The sequence below is a fragment of the Pinus tabuliformis genome, chromosome 6, assembly GCF_031772625.1.
Source record: "Pinus tabuliformis cultivar Carrire ecotype Pingquan chromosome 6, CPIR1, whole genome shotgun sequence".
Classification (NCBI taxonomy): Eukaryota; Viridiplantae; Streptophyta; class Pinopsida; order Pinales; family Pinaceae; genus Pinus; species Pinus tabuliformis.
In genome coordinates this window covers 90,126,223-90,151,382 of record NC_142292.1, presented here as the reverse complement: position 1 = coordinate 90,151,382, position 25,160 = coordinate 90,126,223, and positions in this window count along the sequence as shown.

Sequence of the window (25,160 nt, the reverse complement as noted above, 5' to 3'; positions counted from 1 at the left end):
ACATGCGAGAGCGGCCCAGAATTACAACATTGTTGAGGATTTAGCTGTTTCACCCTCAGAAATGTCGGCTTTAGAAGTGCTGCAATCATGCCCAGCACAACGAAAATTACTTTTGTCGGCTATAGGAGCTGTTGATGTTCAGGACCCGAACCTGATAATCTTTGATCTAGAAAATAGTACACCGCGTCTCCCTCATCAAATGGCTTTCCAGATTCCAGTGATAGTCAAAAACAGGCCTATTCATCGGACTGTAATTGATGAGGGAGCTTCCACGTGTCTTATGTCGATTCAGTGTTGGAGATCGCTTGGTTCTCCTTCACTGAACCAATCCCCGACAATTCTTAAGGCCTTTGATGGCTGTGGGTTCCATCCGTTTGGCATTTTACAGGATTTGCCTATAGGGGTTGAAGGAAAAACCGTTAGTCTGGATGTGGAGGTGGTTGATTCCCCTCTAGACTACAACCTTCTCTTGGGTCGAAGTTGGTCTTACGCTATGACAGCGGTCGTCTCATCGGTCTTCAGAGTTATAAAGTTTCCACATAATGGCAAGATCATGACAATAGACCAGCTGGCTTTCTTTTCATCCGACCCAGCCTCTTCAGAGAGTATCCAGCATGTTGGTAAAACGACTATCCCTTATAAGGATGTTGGCGTAGGATTAGTTAAAGATTCCGGTTTACTGGAAACTTTTCCTTTTCCTCCAATCAACGCAGACCCTTCATTCGCATTCATTCATATGATTACGTCAGATACTATTATTTACGATGATCCTTGGATTGTCCCATCTGTATCTGAGATAGACTCATTCGGTGATGCTATGCCTTTGAGTCCATATGAAATTTCTTATGAAGCCATGCAGTCTTTTACCGACCCTCGTTCAACCCAAATCGACCAAATGAATGTGGTCGGTGAGGAATCACTTTTCACATCAACCTCAGAACGGATAGCGTTTCCCGAAGTCGTGTCATCTGACGAGCAACTTTGCAAAATCCTAAGTGTAGACGATCTACCATGGGAAGATCTCCATCATAGATCTTCGTTTTTACCTGAGGGTGATGACTTTGAAAATGATTTTTCATCAATCTTTACGGCTGAATATGTCAAGGACGCTCAGAATCCCATGAAACATCCTGATTCCGAGTTGAATTTGGGAAACATTTCTCAAACTATTGCCATTGACATTTCAGTCAAATCTGGAATTGTTGAGAACATTCATATAGGCGCCTCGTGTACAGATGACGAAATTCAAACCTACAAGGCCCTATTTCAAGAATTCTGTGACGTGTTTGCCTGGTCCTATGAGGAAATGCCAGGAATTGATCCCTCCATTGTTGTTCATGAGATCAAGACTTACCCGGACGCTAAACCCGTTCGGCAACGTCTGCGTCAGATACACCCTTGGAAAGCGGCTGCGATTAAAGCAGAAGTTGAGAAGCTGTTGAAAGCAGGTTTCATTTATCCGATCCCGTTAACGGATTGGGTATCGAATATTGTTCCGGTTAACAAGAAACAAGGAACAATAAGAATATGCATCGACTATAGGGATATTAATCGTGCTTGTCCAAAAGACAACTATCCCATGCCCTATATCGATCAAATAATTGATGATTGTGCCGGCAGTGAAATATTTTCCTTTATGGACAGTTTTTCCGGTTACAATCAAATCAATATTCTACCTGTTGATCAACCAAAAACGGCTTTCATTTGTCCATGGGGGACATTTTCTTATTGCAAACTACCTTTTGGACTTAAGAATGCCGGAGCCACTTTTCAAAGGGCAATGTATTATGCGTTTCATGACATCAAACACATTGTGCAACCGTATCTCGATGATTTGCCTGCTCATTCTTTACATCGCGCTGATCACCTTGTCCATTTACGAGCAATCTTCATGAGGTGTAGGCATTATCGTATACGTTTGAATCCACACAAATGTGTCTTCTGTATAGAAGTGGGACGATTGCTGGGATTTGTAGTTTCAAAAGCCGGCATTCGCGTTGATCCCTCGAAGGTAGAAGCTATCATCAAATTGCCTCCTCCTTCGAGTCTTCGCCAACTCCAAAGTTTGCAGGGGAAAGAAAACTTTTTACGCCGATTCATTCCTAACTACGCCGAGGTCACAAAAGGTTTTACGCGGTTGTTGAAACAGAACGCTCAATTCTCTTGGGATGAGATAGCTCAGCAATCTTTCGATGCACTTAAACACGCGTTGACCCATGCACCGTTGTTGCATCCTCCCAACTACAACCAAGATTACTTTTTGTACCTCGCCGCCTCTCATTCCACTATTGGAATGGTGTTAGTTCAGGAAGATGAAGTCGGAACGGAACATGTGATATATTATCTTAGTAGGACGTTGAATCCCACTGAGCTAAAATATTCGCATGTGGAGAAATTGGCCCTGGCAGCCGTTTAGGCTGTCCAACGTTTTCGTCATTACATTCTTCTCCGTAAAACTACAGTCATTTCGGATTGCAACCCTATGATCTACATTTTGACTAAACAATTGCTAGGGGGCAAGTACTCTAAATGGATCGTTATCCTGCAAGAGTTTGACTTAGAGTTTGAAAAATCTAAATTTAAGAAATCTTTAGTTTTTGCAGAGTTGATGTGTGACTTCCCGCGTGCTGACACGGAAACTGTGGCAGAGGAACCCATTGCAGACGAATCTTTGTTTCTCATCAGCACTTTAGATCAGTGGTATGGAGATATAATCGTCTATCTCCAAACCCAATCCTTTCGACCTGAAGCTTCCAAGTCGGAACGTCGGAAAATTCGATTTCAGTCCCAACAGTACAAAATTATTGGAGATACTCTTTATCGTCGTGGGGCGGACTTGGTTTTTCGTCGTTGCTTAACTCACGAAGAGGCAGAAAGGGTTATGAATGACTGTCATTCTGGGGCATGTGGCGGTCATATGTCTGGGTATGCCACAGCTCGGAAGGTGTTGCGTGCTGGCTACTTCTGGCCGTCCATGTTTAAAGATTGTATCATTGCGATCCGAAAATGCCACAACTGTCAAGTGTTTGATCGCAAGATGCACGCACCACCTGCTCCTCTCCACCCTATAATTGCCATTGGTCCTTTTGCCAAATGGGGTATCGACTTTATTACATGTAACCCTCACTCGGCCGGGGGGCATGTGTATATCATCCTTGCGATTGATTATTTTACTAAGTGGGCCGAGGCGATGCCTACATTCGAGGCAGACGGCAAGACAGCAGCAATTTTCGTATTCAATCATGTTATTGCTAGGTTTGGTGTCCCGCAAGCGATAATCACTGACCATGGACGCCATTTTCAAAACATTATGATGACAGAACGGTGTTAGTTCAGGAAGATGAAGTCGGAACGGAACATGTGATATATTATCTTAGTAGGACGTTGAATCCCACTGAGCTAAAATATTCGCATGTGGAGAAATTGGCCCTGGCAGCTGTTCAGGCTGTCCAACGTTTTCGTCATTACATTCTTCTTTGAAAAACTACAGTCATTTCGGATTGCAACCCTATGATCTACATTTTGACTAAACAATTTCTAGGGGGCAAGTACTCTAAATGGATCATTATCCTGCAAGATTTCGACTTAGAGTTTGAAAAATCTAAGTCTAAGAAATCTTTAGTTTTTGCAGAGTTGATGTGTGACTTCCCGTGTGCTGACACGGAAATTGTGGCAGAGGAACCCATTGCGGACGAATCTTTGTTTCTCATCAGCACTTTAGATCCATGGTATGGGGATATAATCGTCTATCTCCAAACCCAATCCTTTCGGCCCGAAGCTTCCAAGTCGAAATGTCGGAAAATTCGATTTCAGTCCCAACAGTACAAAATTATTGGAGATACTCTTTATCGTCGTGGGGCGGACTTGGTTTTTCGTCGTTGCTTAACTCACGAAGAGGCAGAAAGGGTTGTGAATGACTGTCATTCTAGGGCGTGTGGCGGTCATATGTCTGGGTATGCCACAGCTCGGAAGGTGTTTCGTGCTGGCTACTTCTGGCCGTCCATGTTTAAAGATTGTATCATTGCGATCCGAAAATGCCACAACTGTCAAGTGTTTGATCGCAAGATGCGCGCACCACCTGCTCCTCTCCACCCTATAATTGCCGTTGGTCCTTTTGCCAAATGGGGTATCGACTTTATTACATGTAACCCTCACTCGACCAGGGGGCATGCGTATATCATCCTTGCAGTTGATTATTTTACTAAGTGGGCCGAGGCGATGCCTACATTCGAGGCAGATGGCAAGACAGCAGCAATTTTCGTATTCAATCACGTTATTGCTAGGTTTGGTGTCCTGCAAGCGATAATCACTGACCATGGACGCCATTTTCGAAACATTATGATGACAGAACTTACAGGCCAGCTTGATTTACGTCATGATAGTTCTACTCCTTATTATCCCAAAGCAAACGGTTTGGTTGAGTCCATCAACAAAGTTCTAGTTATCATGATCCGACGAATCATTGGTATTCATCGGTCGAATTGGCACAACATGTTATTTTCAGCACTTTGGGCATACCGAACCTCAATAAAAACATCAACAGGGTTCACTCCTTTCCAACTAGTTTATGGTTTGGAAGTTGTACTGCCTATTGAATGCGAAATCCCATCACTTCAAATGGCTGTCGAATTACTTCCAGTTACTTCCGAAGAGAAGAAGCGTTTGTTATACTTAGCTCAATTAGATGAGACTTGACATGACGCTGCTTTGGCAATTGAGACTCACGCAAAAAGAATGAAAGCTCAGTATGATCGCAACGTGACCCCTCGTAATTTTTCAGAAGGAGACCTAGTGCTATTATATGATCAAGCTAACGATAAATTAGGTTCTGGCAAATTCGTTCCTATGTGGCATGGGCCCTACATTGTCAAGCGAAATCTAGAAAAAGGGGCCTATGAGCTGGTAGATTTTGATGGGGACTCTTTGGGTAAACCCAGAAATGGACTTTACCTAAAGAGATATTATGCTTAAATAATGGGTGTGGAGATTTTAGTTAGTTTAGTTAGGTTAATTTTTCTTTCTAGCTGATGTGTTTGTTAGTTTAGACAGTGTGCTTAGCTTAGAAAGTGTGTTTTCGTCGTTATTCTGGCTTATCTTGGTTTTACTCTTGATATTGCAGATGTCGACGCCTCTCCAAACGTACATTGGATTCGCTGATGGTGCTTGTCATAGTACACGAAATATCTCTTCCGCAGCTTGGGTTATCTATTCACCCTCTGACGAGTTAGTTTCTATGCATGGGGTGAGCCTCGGTCAAACAACAAACAACATTGCAGAATACAGTGCAGTGATTGAGTTATTATCTGAATCTATTTCGTTTGGGATTCGGAGTTTGATAGTGAGGTTAGATTCTGAACTTGTTGTATTACAGCTTAATAGAGTATATGCCATTAGAAATCCAGTGTTATTAAGGTTATTTTTTAGAGTGCGCCTCTTGGAACGTGAATTTGATTACATTGAATATCAACATATTCCAAGGTCATTAAATACATTAGCAGATGCAATTACTTCTCGAATGTTAGACAGACATTTGCGATAATCATACATGTAAATTTAAAAACATTTCATCATACATGTTTAACAAGATAAGCCGGTAATAATGATATATATAGATAGGAGTGTGTCAAAATATACATCGTCTTCGATCATAGGTTGAAAAACACCTTATGATCGGCAAAAATGATAAGTACAAAAAACCAAAATGTCACATGTGTCTACAAAAAGTGACTAGCCAATCACTGGTGGTGCTCTCTATACGAGACCACTGCCCGCGCTACCCTACACAGGAACCTCCTGAAAGGTCCTGGGACTGCGACCACCTAGCGCTGAAGTCGGATAGGAATATCGTCTATAGTCGTCTCTGGTATGTCCGCCGTAAGACGCTCTAGGTCCTGTTCCAGCCCGGCTAAGGTCTCTGCGGCCACATCCTATGGGGCCGGTGCTGGTGCAACTGGTACTCTTCTCTCGAATGGCTGGAGATTGCCGAACGCTGTGGACCTACATCTGCATTTTGAAAATTGTCACTGTCAGTTTTGAGACGATATAAAAAAAAAAAAAAAAAATATAGATAATTTAAAAACTTGTGAAAAATGAAGTACCTCTGTCGTCCCATTGTTCTCCCTGTGGAAGAACCATGTCCGGATCACCGCGAAAATCCACTCCAGCATAAGGAAAATCCTGGATCGCAAAGACCTGGTCCTCCAACCAGTGAAAATAACCCGCAGGAAATCGGACAACTCCCGCTCCCTCATCAGGATGCCGGGCCATCACCGCAACCCATCGCATCAACTTTGGCTCCCGAGGAGGCCCAACTGCAATAGTGAGATGCTGTGGGATCAGCATCGGAACCCTCTCTAGGGAAAAGCTTACAACTAGAGGCCCATACCCAAAGGTCTTTAATTGCCCATTCTTTGCCCTAGTCAGTTGGCCCTTCATATTGGCCAACACAGCGTCGCACCAGTTGAAAATGGTGCCTCGGTAGCAATCAATCGCCATCCGCATTTGGGACCTGGTGGCAATATGCAAAGCAGCTGCGTCGCAGAGTCTGGTAACTGTAAAGGCAATTACCATAAGTTCAGGCAGGGATATGTATTTGATTTCTATCCCTTTCTCCTGGTGCTGATTATTGCACCACTCTAGCCGGAGACTAGCAAGGGATTGGCCACCCGGCCTAGTCCCGGACAGAGTCAGTTGCTCGCCCCTATTAGGCAAACCAGTGAGAAAATATATGTCTGAGGGCTCTATCTCGAGCTGGTGCCCTCCGATGTAAAAACATTGATCCTGAACATTCCACCTTTCAACCAGCCATTCTAAGAATCGCACCTGGGCCCTCATGCCAGGTATGGCCCAGTATTTGTAGAGACCGCAGGCCTTCAAAGCATCAATGGAAGATGGATGATCTATTGCGGCCAAATCAACATATTCGTGTTCTCTTTCATGCCAATCAAGCATGGTGGGCAATCTACACACCAGAAAACATTAATTAGAATTCATTAAATCAAGAATTAATGGTTAGGTTTTGAGTTTGGGGTTTTGAAAATTGCTTTGCGTGGAGTACGCACCCCGCGTTCAGAAAACAGAGCGTGGGTACGCAGCTGTTCTGAAGGTGGGCTGCGTACCCCGACCATTTTCCCAATGGAGAAAATGTCGGGGTACGCAGGTCACCCATGGGGCACCTACGTACCCTGAAAAGCGCATCTTGAAACCCCAAAGCCCCCAAAAAATCAAACTAGGGCTTAAAATGAAATTCTAAACGGAAGAAAACAAAGAGGAGGATGTTGTGAAATACCTGAAAGAGACGGCGCTCGATTCCGACGGTTGGATTCTCCGCAAAGTCCACGGGAAGTTTCTTGTCAAAAGCCCTTTTCTCTCCCTCAACAGTAAAATGGTAAAAATGACATGGTAAAAAGTCTTTTTATAGGTTTTTTGGATAAATGAATGCTAAGTTTGTTTATTTTTCACCGTGAAAGGATATTTTTCAATGTATTTTTGCCTATCTTAAATAGGTATGAGTAATGTGTTGTTTTTGTGTAGGACAAAAGGACTTCTAGGTAAAATTATCATTTTTCACGAACCAAAACATCAGAGTCATTTTTTAAGCCCTTTTCTGACTCCTAAAACATGAAAAGATTGCCGAGTGTTTCTTTTACACTCGTTAAAACAGAATTAAAAGACGGTCCCCTTATAGCCCTTTTCTGACCGTAAAAAACAGGAAAAGATCGCCGGGTTTTTGTCGTTTCAAACTCGATACTGGAAATAAAACGACGTGTCCTTAATCGCTTTTTACTTTTCAGGTCAAAGGCACTAATCATGAAAGTACTCCTTGGTCGCAAGATCAAGCGGTTCTCTCAGGTATTATTTTATACTTTTTCAGGCTTGGGAGACACAAATTTACGAAAAAGTTCAACTTGGAGTCTTCTTTAGTTTTTTCAGACTCTCTAAAATTGAAAAACGCTGAGTTTCTCCTATACTAGACTCGTTAAAATTTCACAGTAAAGGACCTATTCGATTACAAACAAGAACGGACCACTCCTTCTTAGGGTTCGAATCAAAACTAAGTTGGACTCATTCGAAGGATGAGCTTATAATCAAGCATATGTTATCCTCCTCAAGCTTGTAAAAAATAAAGAGGTACTACCAGAAATGGTGGGGGAAAAGAGAGAAGAATGAGCCTATTTTTTATCCTTTGTCACAGAAAAACCTTATTACCACTCTTGAACACGACACTTTTCATTCACCTGGGTTGGGAAATCCTTTGTCTTAAAGTTGATTAAACCGCTTTGAAAGTCTTCAACCGTTTCTGGGTATTAACTTTGGGTCAATCGTCGCCAAGCCATCTGTCGTGTCGTTATGTGTTCAAGAGGTCTCTGCAAATAAACCATTCATATGCAAAATACTTGTCATCCATTTTGGCCATCCCTGAGTCAGTCCTTATAGCAACATTTCTTCAACTTGAACTATGATTTCGTGTTGTGGGCTTGCCTGCAACGGGTCGCTTTCTATCGACATCAGCACATTATCTAGAAAGATGACTTAGAAATCGTCAGTACCTTGAAGTCTGCATGCATCAATGGCAGGTTTCTCGCCTTTGACGACAGTTTACATCATTGACTTTCGATCGAAGGATTCCGTGACATGTTCGACATCAACCCATTCATTCACATTTCATGGATTGTACTGGGTACTTTGAGAACCATTGACATCACTGGTGGTCTCTCTCACACTTGTTAACAGTTTACATCATTGACTGGTAATCAAGTGGTTTCTACCATGTTCGACATCAACTTATTTATTCGCATGGATAGAATCGTACCAATTCGGGAAGTAGAAATGAAGACCCTGGATCTAGTTTCCACCATCCAGGCTGCGAGGAGTTTTGTATTCATTATACAATAGACTAATCATAAATAGATGGCTGCGTCCATACTGTGTCTACAAAAGTCTATGATTATGATGTACTGCAAAATCATTCCTGTATCAGAGTAGTAGTTAGATTGTTAGTTAAAGTTTTCAATCTGAGTATGGGAATGCCTACCTCAACGATGATATCATCTTATATATGTATTTTGTGTTGAATACTTGCAGGTTCCGACTGGGCTCTCCACAAGATAATCCTTGAAATGATAAAGTACTTCACCCTTCCTAGATGATATAAAACCCTAATCTACTACAGGCTTCGCACTTTAGGGGGCAATCTGTTACACTAAAAAATGTCACCATGGCTATTTGCAGTTAGTATGGCTCCATCAACTGTCATACTATCCTCCTTGGCAAGCCTCATACCTCTGCTCTCCATGTCAAACTCCAAAAAAGAGAGAAAGTCATTAAAAATCTATATATCTCTGGGTACGCAATTTCTCTTAGCCTTACCTGCGTGTACGCACCCCAAGTTCACAATCCCTGCGTACTTGTACGCTCTCTCTGTAAAGCAATGGGTGCGTACTCCTGTAAAGGTCAAAAGGCGCAAGTTTCACTTCAAAAAAGTTACTTGTGGTCATTTCTAGAGCATTCTAGAAGCTTGTTTAACGTGTATGAAGCGCCTCCAGATGGTTCATGTATCCCTACCAAAGAGGAACTTATCCCATCAAGAGGGGAGCTATCCCATCCAAAGAGGGGCTTATCCCATTGATGGTGGACCTAAATAACTTCCTCTAGAGCACTATAAATATAGGCATTGGGCCAGAAGGAGGAGAGGTTGAAAGCTGAACATTCCTAAGGGTAGATGCTGCTGGAATTAGGACTTCCTTGTAGAAGCTTGTGAGGAGAGATTCCCATCCTTTCTTGTTTCATTTGGAAGTGGGTGAGCTTATCAAAGTAAAGGAAAACTCTTGCTGGACCCTGGGAGGGACCTGCACAACACCAAGGCTCAGGTTGTAATGGTTTCTTTTGTTTCCTATTAATACAAATAAGTCCATTCTTCTCAACAATTTGTTATTTATGAGTTGTTTCATATACTCCTTGGTCTGTATGTTAAATATGTTTTGTTTTATGAGATATTCAGGTGCTATTTAATCGTTTGATTGTTAGTGAATGCAGGTTTCAACGAGAAGGAGGAGCTCATCCAGATCGAGGAGGCTGGACTACTACAACAGCGTTGGGTTACAGGTAGGATCTAAACACTTGATTTCTTGTATGATAAATGCATATTTAGAGAAGGATTGCTCTTAATTGTCTTGTTTGTCACTAGAAAGCCTTAAGCTTCTAGGGAGGTTGGTTGTGTCCGCACTATCGACTCTTTCCGCTTGACAGCAGGTTTCCTCAGATACAGTCGCGTATACATGCAATCTGTACATCAGTACATTCGCGTATATATTGCAATTTTCAAGATTTATAAATCTATTTGTCTCTGGAGGTTTGTCTGGTGGTTTGATTCGGTCTGAAACAGTCACTGTCCAGTATCAGTTATTTGTTTTACATTGAGCATCTTGTTTTGAATTCTCTCTGATTATAAGGAGTATTGGTCTTGTTTTTTGTTGATTCCAAGCGTCATCGGTTTTTGCTAAAGCATGCAAGATTTCTTGCTAGGAATCTTGGCTGCTTTGATTCATCAGAGTAGGGAGATTGATCACAATCTTTGTGTTAATCTTGCTTTTGGTGACTTTTTGTTTTCTTGACAAAATCACTTTTTGTGACCATGCACTTCTTTGTTTCATGAAAGTTGTTGATTCACACTTTCTTGGAATTTGTCCTTTTGATCTTTTTGGTTTTCATTGCCAAAGCTTTCATTGCTGCTTTTGATTGTTAAGAGCGATTTCAAACACATTTATTTTTGTTGAGTTTTCATCCGTTGAGTGGTGTCAATTCGCAAAAGTGTTTAATTGCCTATTCTTCAATCACAGGTTTTCAGTGTTGTTGAGAGCGTTTATTTTGAAAAGACTCTTTTGTTTGTTGCTTTGAAGAAAATCTTTTGAAAATCTTAGTTTTCCTTTCTTGAACTTGCTTTTCATTTGGTTTTCTTTTATTGAGTGAAAGTGCTTTACGTTTGTCTTAGAACTTGTTTTTAGTGTTTAGACAAAATGAATGGTAGCATCTCATATTCCATCTAGGCATCTTAAGTGGCAAGATAAAGATTGATAAGCAAGCAACTTTCATTTTTTGTTTTTAGAGTAGTTTTAAATCTTGCATCCGCATATAGTTGTTGCATTAGGATAGATTTGCATCCCCTTTTTAGGCATACATAGTTTTGTTAGCTTTTGTGAGTGTGAAGCGTGAATTAACAAAAAGAAAAGAAAATTTTGTTTTATTAGAAGTACCTCTGAACCCTATAGAAATTTCTCTTCATCGAAAAACGAAAAAGTGCATGTGCATGTAGTTAAGTTTTTATTAATTTCTTTTGCGTCAAAAAAAACCACTAGTTTCACTTCCGTTACCTTGTGACTTAAAGAACAACCTAATTTAAAATCAAGCGCTAACTAAAATTCACTAGAACTTTTTGTTTTAGTTAGTTACACCAACAAGATTAGGATTTTAGGGCCTTGGATTAGGCGAGTGGAGAGTTAACTCTCCAAGGCCATATAAACGTCAAACGTAGGAGTCTGAATAACGAGAGAATATCTAATAGCGTTAGGAAGACCAGGAAAGCTCCGGATCTAGGAGTTAAGAACGAGGGTCTGTGAAGACAGGGAAGAGAGATACCCCCTCTCCTACTTGTCCAAACTTACCTCACGACTGTTCCGCCTGGCTTCTACAATGAGTTGGTATCCATAGTTGCTACTCCTAGGGAGCTACACAGGTGGCTGCGGAGGGGAATCCTGTGGCACCTGAGGTCGACGTTGCATCACTCTCAACGGTACTACTGGAGGGCACCCTTGTGAATCTTGGGGGCTTGCACCAGCGCAGGCTGTTGTTAGGAGGTCAACGTAACTTCCTCTGTTACCTTCGCTGATAGGACTGGGCCGTCATTATCCCAGACTATCTTCGGAAGGCCCCTTACTCCACTTTCTTGTATTTTGGTGTCCTGTCCTCATCACCCAGAGCGGAAATACTTGGAAGTTGTTTGACTGGCTGATATCTTTAGGGACTTTATAGTGTGTGCTCTTTGTTCCTTGTATATAGTTGGCTTTAGGTATTTTTGTCTAGTCATGTTTGGACTTTGTGTTCTGAGTGACCGGCTTACCACTCTACTGATCTTGAAAGGCTTTTGGTCATTTTTTCAGAAGTTGTGGAGTTTCCTCCTCAAGGGCAAAGGTTTTGATTGCTTATCCATATTCCTTGAAAAGCTATTTCTACATTCCCATAAGGGAAGGCTTGGTGGATCATTAGATATGGCCAATATTCCTGTGGAAGCCAACCAAGGTACCCTTCCAAAAGGAGATCCTTGTGCTTTTCCTTTCTTTGGAAACGTTAGTACTCCCTTGATGGCCACTTTGAATATTCCGGGGTTAAATGTTGGACTACCCGTTTGGCTGTGGTCCACTCCGAATATTCCAAATGCTCTTGAAGCTTCTCAGTTGAATGCTTTATTTCAAGGGCATCAGATGGGTGCTAATTGTTCATCTTCTTTCAAAGAGAAATCTGGGATTCCTTCTTCTCCTCCTTCTTGTAACAAGAAATCTAAAAAGAGGAGAAAGAGGAAGTCAAAGAAGAAGAATAATTATATCCCTTCATCTTCAACCTCTGCGAGTCAAGTTGGAGATGAGCCTTCAGCCACTGCTAGTCATGCTGGAGGCACAAGTCTAGTCACTGCGAGTCACACTAGCACTTCATCCTCAACCTCTGCCAGTCATGTTGGAGATGAGCCTTCAGCCACTGCAAGTCATGTTGGTGGCACAAGTCTAGTCACTGCAAGTCACACTAACACTTCATCCTCAACCTCTGCTAGTCATGTTGGAGATGAGTCTTTAGCCACTGCGAGTCATGCTGGGGGCATGAGTCTAGTCACTGAGAGCCATACAAGAAAAGAGTCACTGACCTCTGCAAGTCATGTTCAGGACTCTCCACAAACCACTGCTAGTCATGTTGGCGAAAAGGAGATTGATAAGAAACATGGACGTAGAAGTTTTAAACCTAAGTTCCCTTGTAAGATATGCAAGGGAGACCATCTTACTCATTTATGCCCTGGTATTCTAGAGGTTCAAAGGATATGGTATGAGTCTGAAAGTACTTCTACTCCTAGACCGGATATGGTTTCTCATCAATCCCATCAACCATTGGTTGATAATTTGGTTGAGCTAGTGCAATTGCTGGCTGATTACACTCCTCTTTTGGGGGGTGAAGTGCCTAAGAAATGAGTCTGTTTGATCTCTAGTACAGAGTCTTCTGGTATAGGGGGCATTCCGATTTCTTCGAATGTTCCCCCTCCAAGTTCTAAGAGTGTTTCCTTTGATTGGGACAATCTTGTTGAGCCTCGTCTTCCTTCCACTGCACCTTTCCAAATAAAGGTCAGAGTTAATCCACAAATGTCTATCGATGTATGGTGGTTGAAGGATCCTCTGCAAGTATTATATCCTCTTTGACTTGGAAAGCTTTGGGTTCCCCAAAGTTTTTGACCGCTCAGAGTCAGTTGTTAGCCTATCATAGAAGACCTGCTGAATCTATGGGTGTTCTTCCTCAATTGCCTATCACTTTAGGTGGGAAGACTGCCTTAATCGATATGATGGTGGTTGATAGCCCTTTAGACTTTAATATGCTACTTGGGCGTGATTATGTCTATGATATGAATGCTGTGGTGTCTTCACTCTTCCAAGTAATGTGCTTTCCTCATAACGGGAATATTGTCACGATTGATCAGCTTGCATATGATAATCACCACCCTAATTCGACTTTAATACAGAATGCCCCTTGGTTTATTCCAAGTGTTCAAGTAGACTCTACCCCGCCACGGGTGAATTATGTGGCATTGAGTCCTCAATGTTCAATCGGTTCTGAGAAGGATCCTTTGACTTATTATTCTCCTTCTTGGGACTTGGTCCCGGCAGTTGACCAAGAGATTCTTCCTATAGGGACAGGGACCCTTTAATTCCCTCTTTTGATCCTTATAGTTCTCATGATTTCTTAGAACTTGTTTCGCCTTCACAGGAGGAACTCTTTGAAGCCATGAGCTTTGACTACAAAAGGTGTCCTTGGCCTGAGCCCTGCAAAGGGTTTGTTCAGCAGAACTATTATGCGTAAGCCGCAAGGCTACGTGGTTCCCTGTACCATATTGTATATATGAGGTACGCATTTTCAAGTTTTGTATTCTATAACACAAGATTTTACATGAAGTTTATATGTGGGATGTATTAACTTCATGTCTAGTGTTCCTATTTATGTTTACAGAACTTGGAAGATTTCTCCTTTGGAAGTTTATGGTTGGTCTGTTCTGACAGGTATTGGTTCTTGAAACTGGCATATAGGTTAGGTTTTTTCGCCTGCATTGTGCACATATCAGTTTCCTTTCCCATTTGGCCTTAGGATCGACCCCACAAAGTTATGGTGCAGAACCTTCTCATTGCTTAGAAGTATCATGACTTGTGTGGTAGAGCCTACCTTATCATGGGTGCCCTAGTTAGTACCTTGTTGTCACTTGGCACTCATGCTGATTTTTCATCCCTAGGCTCGGGAGTCCTCTGTAGTCCCGCCATGACTTACGCGTTGAAGACTCATTTCTCTTAGCTTCTCCGCTTTGTTCTGGCCTTATACCCTAGAGGCTCCTTTGTTTTTGGTTGTACTACTGCATTGCACGTTGACCACTTGCACCTTTTGGCCTAGAGCCGGCTTCACTTGGACTTGTGTTTAAGCCAACTTTTGACCATGACGTCTGCAAAATCAACTTTGCATACCTTTGACTTCTGCAGCTTGACACACCTTGACCCGTGGAAGGAACATACCTTTGAGTGTCACTGACCAATTTTCACCTCCCTGCATTGAGCATAGGAATGTTCCTTTCCCAGGAACTAGATCATCTGTTTCACTCACACTCGTTCTTTCCACTATACCATATCATTCTTTTATTCTTTTTCCGGCTTAACAAAAAAAGACAAAAAAATTAAATATTCCAATAAGAGCAGGAATGGGATAGTATTTCCATTTATTGTTGGCAACTAGAGTCAGTCTTGCCACCCTTGAAAAAATCACTCAAAAAAAGTTTCCTCCGCATGGGTGGGATTTAGTTTGACTTAGGTATGCCATAACCTTGTTATTGAGTCAGTTCTCCCCTGATTGGTTATCTCTTCCAATCATATGGAGGGTTCGTTCGTGCCTCCTACATGGCAAACTTATACAGAGTCATCATATGCTGCCACATAGTCACATTGAGTCGTGCTTTTGTTCAAGGGAAGTTAGCCTGAGTCGGCCTCTCTGCGGTGTCTCTTGACTCATTTTTAAGTCGGCCATCCATGGTTGTCAGTGTCATGTCTATCATCACATCAATTATATTGGTCCTTTACTCGTGCCAATTTGAGAAGGTCCCCATTGACTTCTTACTGGTGGGTCTTGTCCTTATCGATGATGACATCTTGCTTTGAGGACAGGCCTAGAGTTGCACCCTGGCCCTATTTTCATTATTGATAGGTTACCCTGTGCTCAGCATCAATTGATATCATGGGTCTTTGATTGAGTGGTTTCCCTTGTGTTCGACATCAGCTTACATTATCACACATTGGGATTCATGCAATACCTTGGTTTCCATTTGACCCTATTGGTGGATACCTCGCCTCTGTGTCAGCTTTCATTATTGGTTGGTTCAGAGGGTTTCTGCTGTGCGCTAGCCACATCTTGTGTACACCGGAAACGTACTTCGGTTGGGTTACTACATCTTTTTCATCCGATTCCTTCCACATTATTGGCCTACGGGTTACACTCGCGCTAGATTGATGAAGGATGCCTTAATGCCTTCCTTCTAGCGGATCTTTCCCTATCGACTCCGACTCATTGCTCTGGGGCAAAGATCTAGAGTCCATTTGGCAGTACCTTGGGGTTTGCAGTCATTAATGGTAGATCCTTCGCTATCGAAAGTGGGAAACCATCATTGTCTCCTCATCGATAGATTCTTACAGGTGTTCGACTCCAGCTCATCTATTCACACTTGTTAGATTGTACTGGGTACCTTGACGCTCATTATCATTATCGGTGAGTAGTCTCACGTTTGTTAAGGGTATACATCAATGACCGGTAATCAAACGATTTCTCACATGGTCGACTTCAAATCATTTATTCCCATGATGTAGAAATGTACCATGGTGGTCGGTGAAGACCTCAGGTTGTATCATCATTCATTGGTTCACTTGACAGTTGCTCCTGTTGCTGCTAGTTGATACCACTCCACTTTATATGTTGCAGTCAGTCATGGCGACATTCTATATGCTCGCACCTGAGTTTGCAGTGTAGTACCATCCTATTCCATCATCTTCAGTTGGTACCTTTTGGGATCAGTCTTTGATATCAATGATCTGTTGCATCTTTCAGCATCATTGACAGTCTTATATGTGATATTCAGACATGTACTTGTTCATTATGATCAGACGATCCATTATGTATCTTTCAGTCATTTATACTTGTATACTTAGTGGATCCGCTTGTACTTGATATGCGGACATGATTTACTTTTTCTGAGCATGGGTATGCCCGCCTCAGACAGTGTTTCTTTCTGATCTCCTTTGGTGGCTTGGCAAGCTGAATTCTGGTGAAGTCCTCCTCGGTTTTTGACAGACTTCCTTTCCATGTACTCGCATAATATATTTCAATAATCATGTACCCCTTCTGACCTCATATATTAGGGGGCATCTGTTATAGCTCCAAATCTCACTCTTATGGTTTGTGATGTTGTACTCATGGCCTAGGGCAACCCCTCCTTCCAGACCTGGCCCTAAAATTTAAAAAACAGTGTTTTATCCCTTATACGCGACATTTCCCTGAGTTAAACGCGTGTATACGCAGGTATGTGTATAGCCAACCCGCTTGTATGTATTAAAACACTTAAAAAAATATAAAACTCCTTATTTTTGGGCGAAGATCGCGGGTTTTACCTGCTGATCACCTGTTAGTGCCCGTGGCCCAACTGTTCCCAACCAACTCCTAACTAAAAAACTACTTTGGGAGTGGTATAAAAAGACCTCAAAGGGAAGGCCTAAAGGAAGAGAGAAGAGAGAGAAAGGTTATTATGCTGAGATTTTTCCCTTGACTAGGTCTGAAGTCCCTTGTGCCTTCTACACTTCCCCCATTTTGTACAAGAAACCTTTGTTTCCTTGTGTGTTGATGTTCATCCACCATTTATGACATCATGGAGAGAGTCATGGAAGGAGTTTGTTAAAGGCTTGAGGCTGGAATGGATCCGGAAGGAAGCTTTGCTTGGAGCCTGCTGAAGGTGACTCAGGTGAAAATATTCCTTTTTATGTACTTTATTTGTCCATAATAAAAGAAACACAAGTCTTGGTTCCCGAAATGAATCTTCTTTATGTTAATGATATTCCAAGAAACTCTCCTAGGTTGTAGCTTGGAGATGCCTGGTAACATATAATCTTCAATATTTTTCGCAGAACTATTGGAATGGATGATGGTTTGGATCAAGTTAGATGACCATTTCAACTCTATTCCCACTCAAGGCATGCATGAACACCCTCAACAACACAAGGCTTTAAACCACTAATGCTCAATATTTTATAGATTTAATGGATAGATGGAGAATACTAACTGTATCAGCAGATTTCATATATAAACATAAATGAATGACTAGCTACAGGTAGTAAAAGTGAATATTGACTGTACTGGTACATGCATATATGACCACATATGAATGGTTGGCTACAGGAAACAAAGAAGCTTGCAATTCTAATTTATTAAAGCAAAGATAAGATGACAATTATCTGGCCTTAGACACAAGGAAACATGAACAAAACTATTCAAGTGCAAGCATAGAATAGCAAAGAGAATGGATGCTAAACATATAATGGTAAAAGAAGCTTATATTTCTAGAATGAAGATGAAAAACTTGAAGGAACGGAGGAGGAATAAACTCCAGAAGTTGAACTAGTATTACATATTGTTTTCAGCTATTTATAGCTCTTTAAAATGATGCTAAGCCTTCTGAGGATTCAGAGGCCCTAATCTATCCCTCTGTCTTGCTAACTATTTGATTCCGTCAATAGGCAAGCATGGCTTGGATGTTTTCCTCTTCTAACAGAGGAATAACCACATTAAGATATTTTTGGTAATTTCTGCACTGTCTGGGAGCTCTCTCATGCCATAGATACCCCACGATCATTCCATTTATTCTGGCTGTGTCATGTTGTGGGTCCACGATTTCTTTGGGTTGATTCATTTGTGTTGCGATGTCTATGCTCCCTGATCACTTTCCAGCCTCTGCTATGTGGTGGAATGGCTCTACAGCCTCTGTTATCCTTTTAAATGTTTTAAAAATGACTGTTTTTCTGTTAGATATGGAAAAAAGATGCAACATGTAAAATCCCGCCAATGTCTAATTCTTTCGGATTTTAAAAGTCCTCAGATACGATCTATGCATCTATTGAGTCTTCCCTTAATCATTGGTGCCTATCACAAATGGCCTGGTCTCGTGTTTCCTTTGTATTTCTTTGAAATACGAAAATACACTGAAAACTATGAAAAATCGGTCTCGGCAGACTTCAAAAATTATGAATTTCCCTTCCCGGACCCTTTCGGGTCCAGGCTTCATCGCAATTGGCGCTGCCCCAAGGTTCCTTTGTATATCGTTGTATAACTAAATATATGAGAAATGCATTAAAAAATGCTTGGGCATGGACTTGAAATCTTATAGAATATCATTCATAAGGTCGTCGGGTCCGGCATTATCGCATCGCCCTTATATATATGCAAAGGCCCTACCCCATGGTTTCTGCCGATAGCAATCTGGCGATGTAACATGGGCTGTCGATCCGCACACGCAATTGATGGTCTATGTTTAATCGCTGATCACAATCGCAGCCTCCATATAACCTGCGCCGATACTCCGCTAATACCTCCGCCGATACTTCCGCCAATGCGACCTGCCAATAGCGATCATCGACGATCGCTAATCGACAGTATCCAACTCCAATTGCCACTGCTTGGGACTATCGATTTGCAATTTGCTGCTTAGATCTAGGCCGTTGATCGGCCAGATCTAATGGCAGCTATGCATTCTTGGGTTTTAAGCCTGTGCTAAGGTTTTTGGACTGATTTTGAAGAATTTCAGCCTCTCGATAATGATTTTCAGCCCTTCCAAGGACTTTCCTCCCTTGCTTGTTTCGATCGATGGATGATATTTGAGCACTTTTTAATACTTAGGGATTACTTTGGAGCATATTTGGATCCAATTTTGGGCCTTTTGTTAGCGAAGCTAACCGGGCCCATCAATGCTCACTACCTTTTTGGAGACATGCATAAAGCTGCTGCAAGAACTCATCACTAGATGTGCTGGGAATGTGCCAGGAGGACCACGCGTAGTCTGGAAGCTTGAGAAGCACACAACATGAACAGGAAGAGAGATGAGATTGACCATGCAAATCGGGGAATATGAAATGGATCAAGTGATTTTGGATCTGGGATCAGATGCGAACATCCTGCCAAAGCAAACATGAGAGTGCATGGGAAGGCCCCCGTTGCAATGGTCTCCTATTCAATTATGAATGGTGAACCAGCAAAAGATCCTACCGATGGGAAGGTTGCAGGGAATAATGGTAGATATCGAAGGTGTGAGCGTGTTTGTAGATTTTGAAGTGATAAAGATTTTTGATGATGACAATCCCTATCCTACGCTACTGGGAATAGATTGGGCCACTGACATGAATGGAGTGATAAATCTAAAGAAGTGTAACATGATTTTTTTGAAAAATTGATTGCGCGTAGTGATAGCTTTAGACCCTGTGGAAGGATTGCACTGCACAGAGCCGGTGCATGACTACAATAGTGACGATGATCTAGAATGTATCTACAAGATAATTGCATGGGAGCAGGACTAGGTGAATCCAACAGTGGATGGCAGGATTTCGTGGGAATGCGAAAGCTCCTGTACCTTAGATTCGGATGAGCAGATGGAATGATGGTAGAACTAATTACACGAGGTAACCATGCTCAACTGCAACATGATGATAAAGTCACTACGCTGTGTGGCAACAGAGGTAAGACATCTGCCTATGTATGACTGGTTGAGCGAGGTGGATGATTTCCTGAACAAATTTGAAAAAGAAGTGTGAGAAAAGTAGTGGTTTGATGCTCTGAAATGGGTACTGCATGCTACGCCCTCAAGGTGGTGGGATATGCACCCGTAGAATTTTGAGGAGTGGAGGGAATGCAAAAGGATGATGCGTCTACGATTTGGGAAGCCTCAGATGTGACTAAAAGACAAATATGACGGACGGGATGAACCATGTGCACACCTCGCGAAATGGACCAAGGTCTACAAGGAAGAGCCACAACCTGGGTGGGTGCATCTGTTCTATCATACCCATGAATTGGTATACTGAGATGGAGCTTTGCCATGGCACAAACAAATGGGATATCTTATGCGAAGGATTATTGTTAACCTCCACGTATGAGGATCATTGGTGGGATATTGTTATTGATCCACTAAAATTATTAAAAGCAGTTATCTTCAAAATACCCCAAGAGCTAATGGAAGTTCTTCAGCCGAAATGGGCGACCTAGCTGAGCTGTGTGCTGGAGTGTTACAAGGTAAATATTGAGGAGGATGATGAGGATCCACGAAAAATTAACATTCCTGAAACTGAAGGCAGTCATGAGGTTTGAGGACAATTGATTGAAGATCTTGACATCACCATGCCACTAAAACCGAAGTAAGTAAACATTGGGACGGAGGCTGAACCGAAGTATGCAACGCTCGGTGATTATTGGGATGATTCCATGGTGGATAAGGTCACTGAGTTACTCCGCGAGTACCAAGACTTATTCCCGACCAAGATTATGGACTTGAAAGGGATCGTTGGCAACTTAGGGATGATGAAGATCACCCTAAAACCCGATGCGAGGCCAGTTAAGAAGAGGCCTTACCACTTGAATCCAAAGTACAAGGAAAAGGTTCGTATAGAACTAGACAAAATTCTCACAGTCGGAATTATTGAGCCGGTGGAAGAATCCGACTGGGTGAGCACTATGGTAGTGCGGGAGAAAAAGCAGAAGGGTGAGATAAGAATATGCGTGGACCTTAGGAAGTTGAATGACACTTGTGTACATGAGCCATTCACGACACTGTTCACAGATGAAGTATTAGAAAATGTTGGTGGGCAAGAAGCATATCCTTTCACTGATGGGTTCTCATGGTACCACAACATCAAAATCACACCGGAAGATAGGAGTAAGACAAACTTTACCACTGAATGGGGCTGTTTTTAGTACACCGTCATGCCGTTTGGGTTAAAGAATGTGCCAGCCATCTTTTCACGCATAGTTGTTGCTACCTACAAAGAATATATCTACAAATTCCTAGAGTTTTATCTAGATGATTGGACTCTCGTTGGATTGGTTAAGCACCATGTAGGAAGCTTACTCCATCCAACAGAAGAAGGAATTGGTGGTGCATGCGGCAAATTTCTTTATCATCGCAGAGAACGTATACAAAATGGGAAATGTTGAGATTTTGCGAAGGTACGTACCTGAATTTGAATGAAGTCGGATCCTCATGGAAGCACATGGGGATGCTGCAAAAGGACACTATGTAGGACGAGCGACTGCACAGAAGATTCTTCACGATGGGTTGTGGTGGCAAACCCTTTACCAAGATTCAAAAGCACACTGTAAGGCATGCGATTTATGTCAAAGGACTGGAAGACCATTGTGGAGGGACGAGATGCCATTGAATCCACAAATGACACTACAGCCATTTGAGAAATGGGAAATCAACTTTGTGGGAGCTATCAAACCTCAGGGAAAAATGAATGCGTGCTACATCATCATCGCGACAGACGACCTGACACATTGGGTGGAAGCGCAACCGGTCAAAGACTTCACGACTGCTATGACTACGAAGTTTTTGTTTGAAAACATGTTGACTCGATTTGGCTATCCGAAAACCTTAATGAGTGATCATGGTGCACATTTCATGAACAAAACCATCAGTGCTCTCACAGAATATTTCCAGGTGTTTCATCAGAAAAGCACACCGTATCACCTACAAGCCAATGGGACAGTAGAAGCATTCAACAAAATACTAGAGATTGTGCTAACCAAAGTGTGCAACATGCAACGAAGTGATTGGGACCTACATGTACCTGCAGTGCTATGGGCTTACAGGATAACATGCAAGAAACTGATGGGACAAACACATTTCTGGTTAGTTTATGGCCTGGAAGATGTCATGCTAATGGAATATATTGTACCTAGTCTGCACATAGAAGAACTCACTGGGATGATGGACCGCGAAGCACTGGAGGAAAGGCTTTCACAATTGGAAGAACTTGAGGAGGAATGATTCTTGGTTCGTTTTCATCAGCAGCTACAAAAGTAGCATGAAAAGGCCTGGCACAATTGCCATATTAAGTTGTGCACCTTCAAGGTAAATGACTTAGTACTGCTGTATGACAGTAAGTTTGAAAAATTTCTGGGAAAATTCAGAATGTATTGGCTAGGACCATACGTGGTTAAGGAGGTCACAGACGGAGGCGCGGTCCAGCTAGTCAAACTAAATGGAGAACCCTTCCCAGGAAAAGTGAATGGCAGCCACTTGAAGCCCTACATGGGTGGGCTAGCTATCTATCTAGCCGGTAGAAGCACAGTCTTCATGCTCCAATGATCCGAAAAAAGGCGAGAGACTATAAACATATGCAGCAGATACCAGGTACAGATGTATGGAAGTAGTTCAGACACAGAAGTCTCGGGACATCATATGCAGTAGATACAGCAAGCAGTAGCTCAGTGCATTGCTGACATCTGTGAAGTTCAAGAACAGTTGGAGGGACTTTGTGCCAAGATCGCCGTGCTGACAGAGTGACTCGAGGGCGAGTCACGATGTTTGTGTTGGGGGCCTGTTGGGCATGGAATCGCCCCAAGGCATGTTTTGGGGATCAAAGCCCAAGTTTTGACCGAATTGTGTTGTAAAGCTCCACGAATTGCGGGCACGGAAGTATGTTAGAGTCATAGGGTTGTTCGCCCTAGTTTTGTAATGTAATGTCAGCCTACCCATGGTCCGCGGATCATGGGATTGTATAAATAGAGCGAGGATCTAAGTGTAAAAGAGAAGTAATAAAAAGTAGAGAAGCAAGAGTCTAAGTGACTAAAGGTAAGGTGTGTCTTTGGGTCATAGAGTAGGAGAAGGTTCTGCAGCTGAGTGCGCAGGGTGGAGTCGAGTCCGTAACTGAGGAAGGGATTAATAAAAACAAGTTTTATCATAATTCTATGTATCTTTTCTTGGGCTAATGCATGTTTGATATAATTTGCAAATATATTGTTTATTTACTGCGTGCACCTGTATGAATGGTTTATATTGTTAAGTATAACTTAAAGCATGCAAGTAGGCTAAGATTGTCAACTAACATTGGAATAATAGTAAAGTATTTGGTAATAATACAGAAGCACAACGTTCAGCCCTTGAGTAGGGATGTGCAAAGGCAGTACCTTAGGCTGCGAGGTATGGGAAAGTGCGCAAACAGACTTGCGCGTAGGGTTGAACCGTGGACCACTTGAACTCATCAAACATCCCCAGGGTGCGGAAACCTGGTTCTAGCACCCTTCCATACTACTTCAAGTGAGACCTCCGTCCACAATCCGTAGACTATTTCTGAAAGGCCTAGTAGTACCAGGATTTGTTTGGCTAAATCACCTCTGAACCTGGGTCAGGCCCCAACAAGCCAACAAAAGATATGCGTTGATCCCAGCAAACTGAATGACACTTGTGTGCATGATCCCTTCCTCTCTCCATTCACGGATGAAGTGTTGGAAAATTTAGGTGGCCAGGAAGCATATTCCTTCACTGATGGGTTCTTTGGGTACCACCAAATCAGAATCGCACTGGAGGATAGGAGCAAGACAACCTTCATGACTGAGTGGGGTTGTTTTTAATATACTATAATGCCATTTGGGTTGAAGAATGCACCTGCAATATTTTCATGCGTGGTTGTTGCGGCATTTAAGGAATTTATTCATAAGTTCCTGGAGGTATATTTTGATGAGTGGACTGTATTTGGGCTAGTAAAGCGCCATGTAGCAAGCTTACGGTTGATGCTGGATACTTGTCAAAGATACCAAATCGCACTCAATCTCAAGAAGTTTCTATTCTGCATTCCTTTTGGGAACCTATTGGGGCACATGGTTTGCAGACAAGGACTGATGGTAGACCCCGCAAAGATCGCTGTAATACTGAACTTGGAAGCGGCGAGGAGTGTGAAACATCTGTGTGCTACTATGGGACATATAGGATATTACATGAAGCTTATCAAAATCTATGCCTAGATCACCATGCCGATGGAAAATTGTTGAAGAAGGATGTCACGTTCTGTTGGAATGATGATTGTAAGAAAAGATTAGATATATTGAAATAAAATATGGTTACCGCGCCGATTCTAGTCTTCCCGAATTGGAAGAAAGAGTTTCATGTACATGTCGACACGTCATGTATAGCGTTGGGGGTAGGGAAAATTTTAAGAACCCCCCCAAATTTATAAGTATAATAAATGGGCGAATCTCCATGGTATATAGGAAAAATGGAAGGCGATTTTATCAATAATATAATATGTATATATAATTTTTTTGCGAATCTCTCACCAGGCATGGCGAATATTTTACTCAATTATAAAATCTTGTAAGATCTTGGTATTACCATGGGTTATCATAAACCTGGAGCTTAAAAATTACTATTAGTAATTTATAAAAAATAATAAAATTAATAGTTGATTTTTATTTTATTTTTTATTTTAACCAAGCTAAAATGTTTAACATACATTAAATTACAACATCCATTTTTACTCTTGATCCCCCCAGAGGGATCAAATATTTTTTCACTCTATGCTAGTTTGCATATCACAATATTTGATATCTTTAGGGGGTTAGTAGATCCAGAGTAAAGATGATCTATGCTGGCTTAATTCCCCCATTTAAATAAGCTACATTCCAGCTGAATACCATGGGTCAATACCATGTGCCATTTTGGTGAATACCATGGGTCAATACCATGTGCCATTTTTATTTTTATTAATACTAATATTAGGGTTAATAATGTTTTTTTGCATGGTATTAATAACAATCTAGTCCATGGTATTTGTCCCATAGTATTTTGCCCA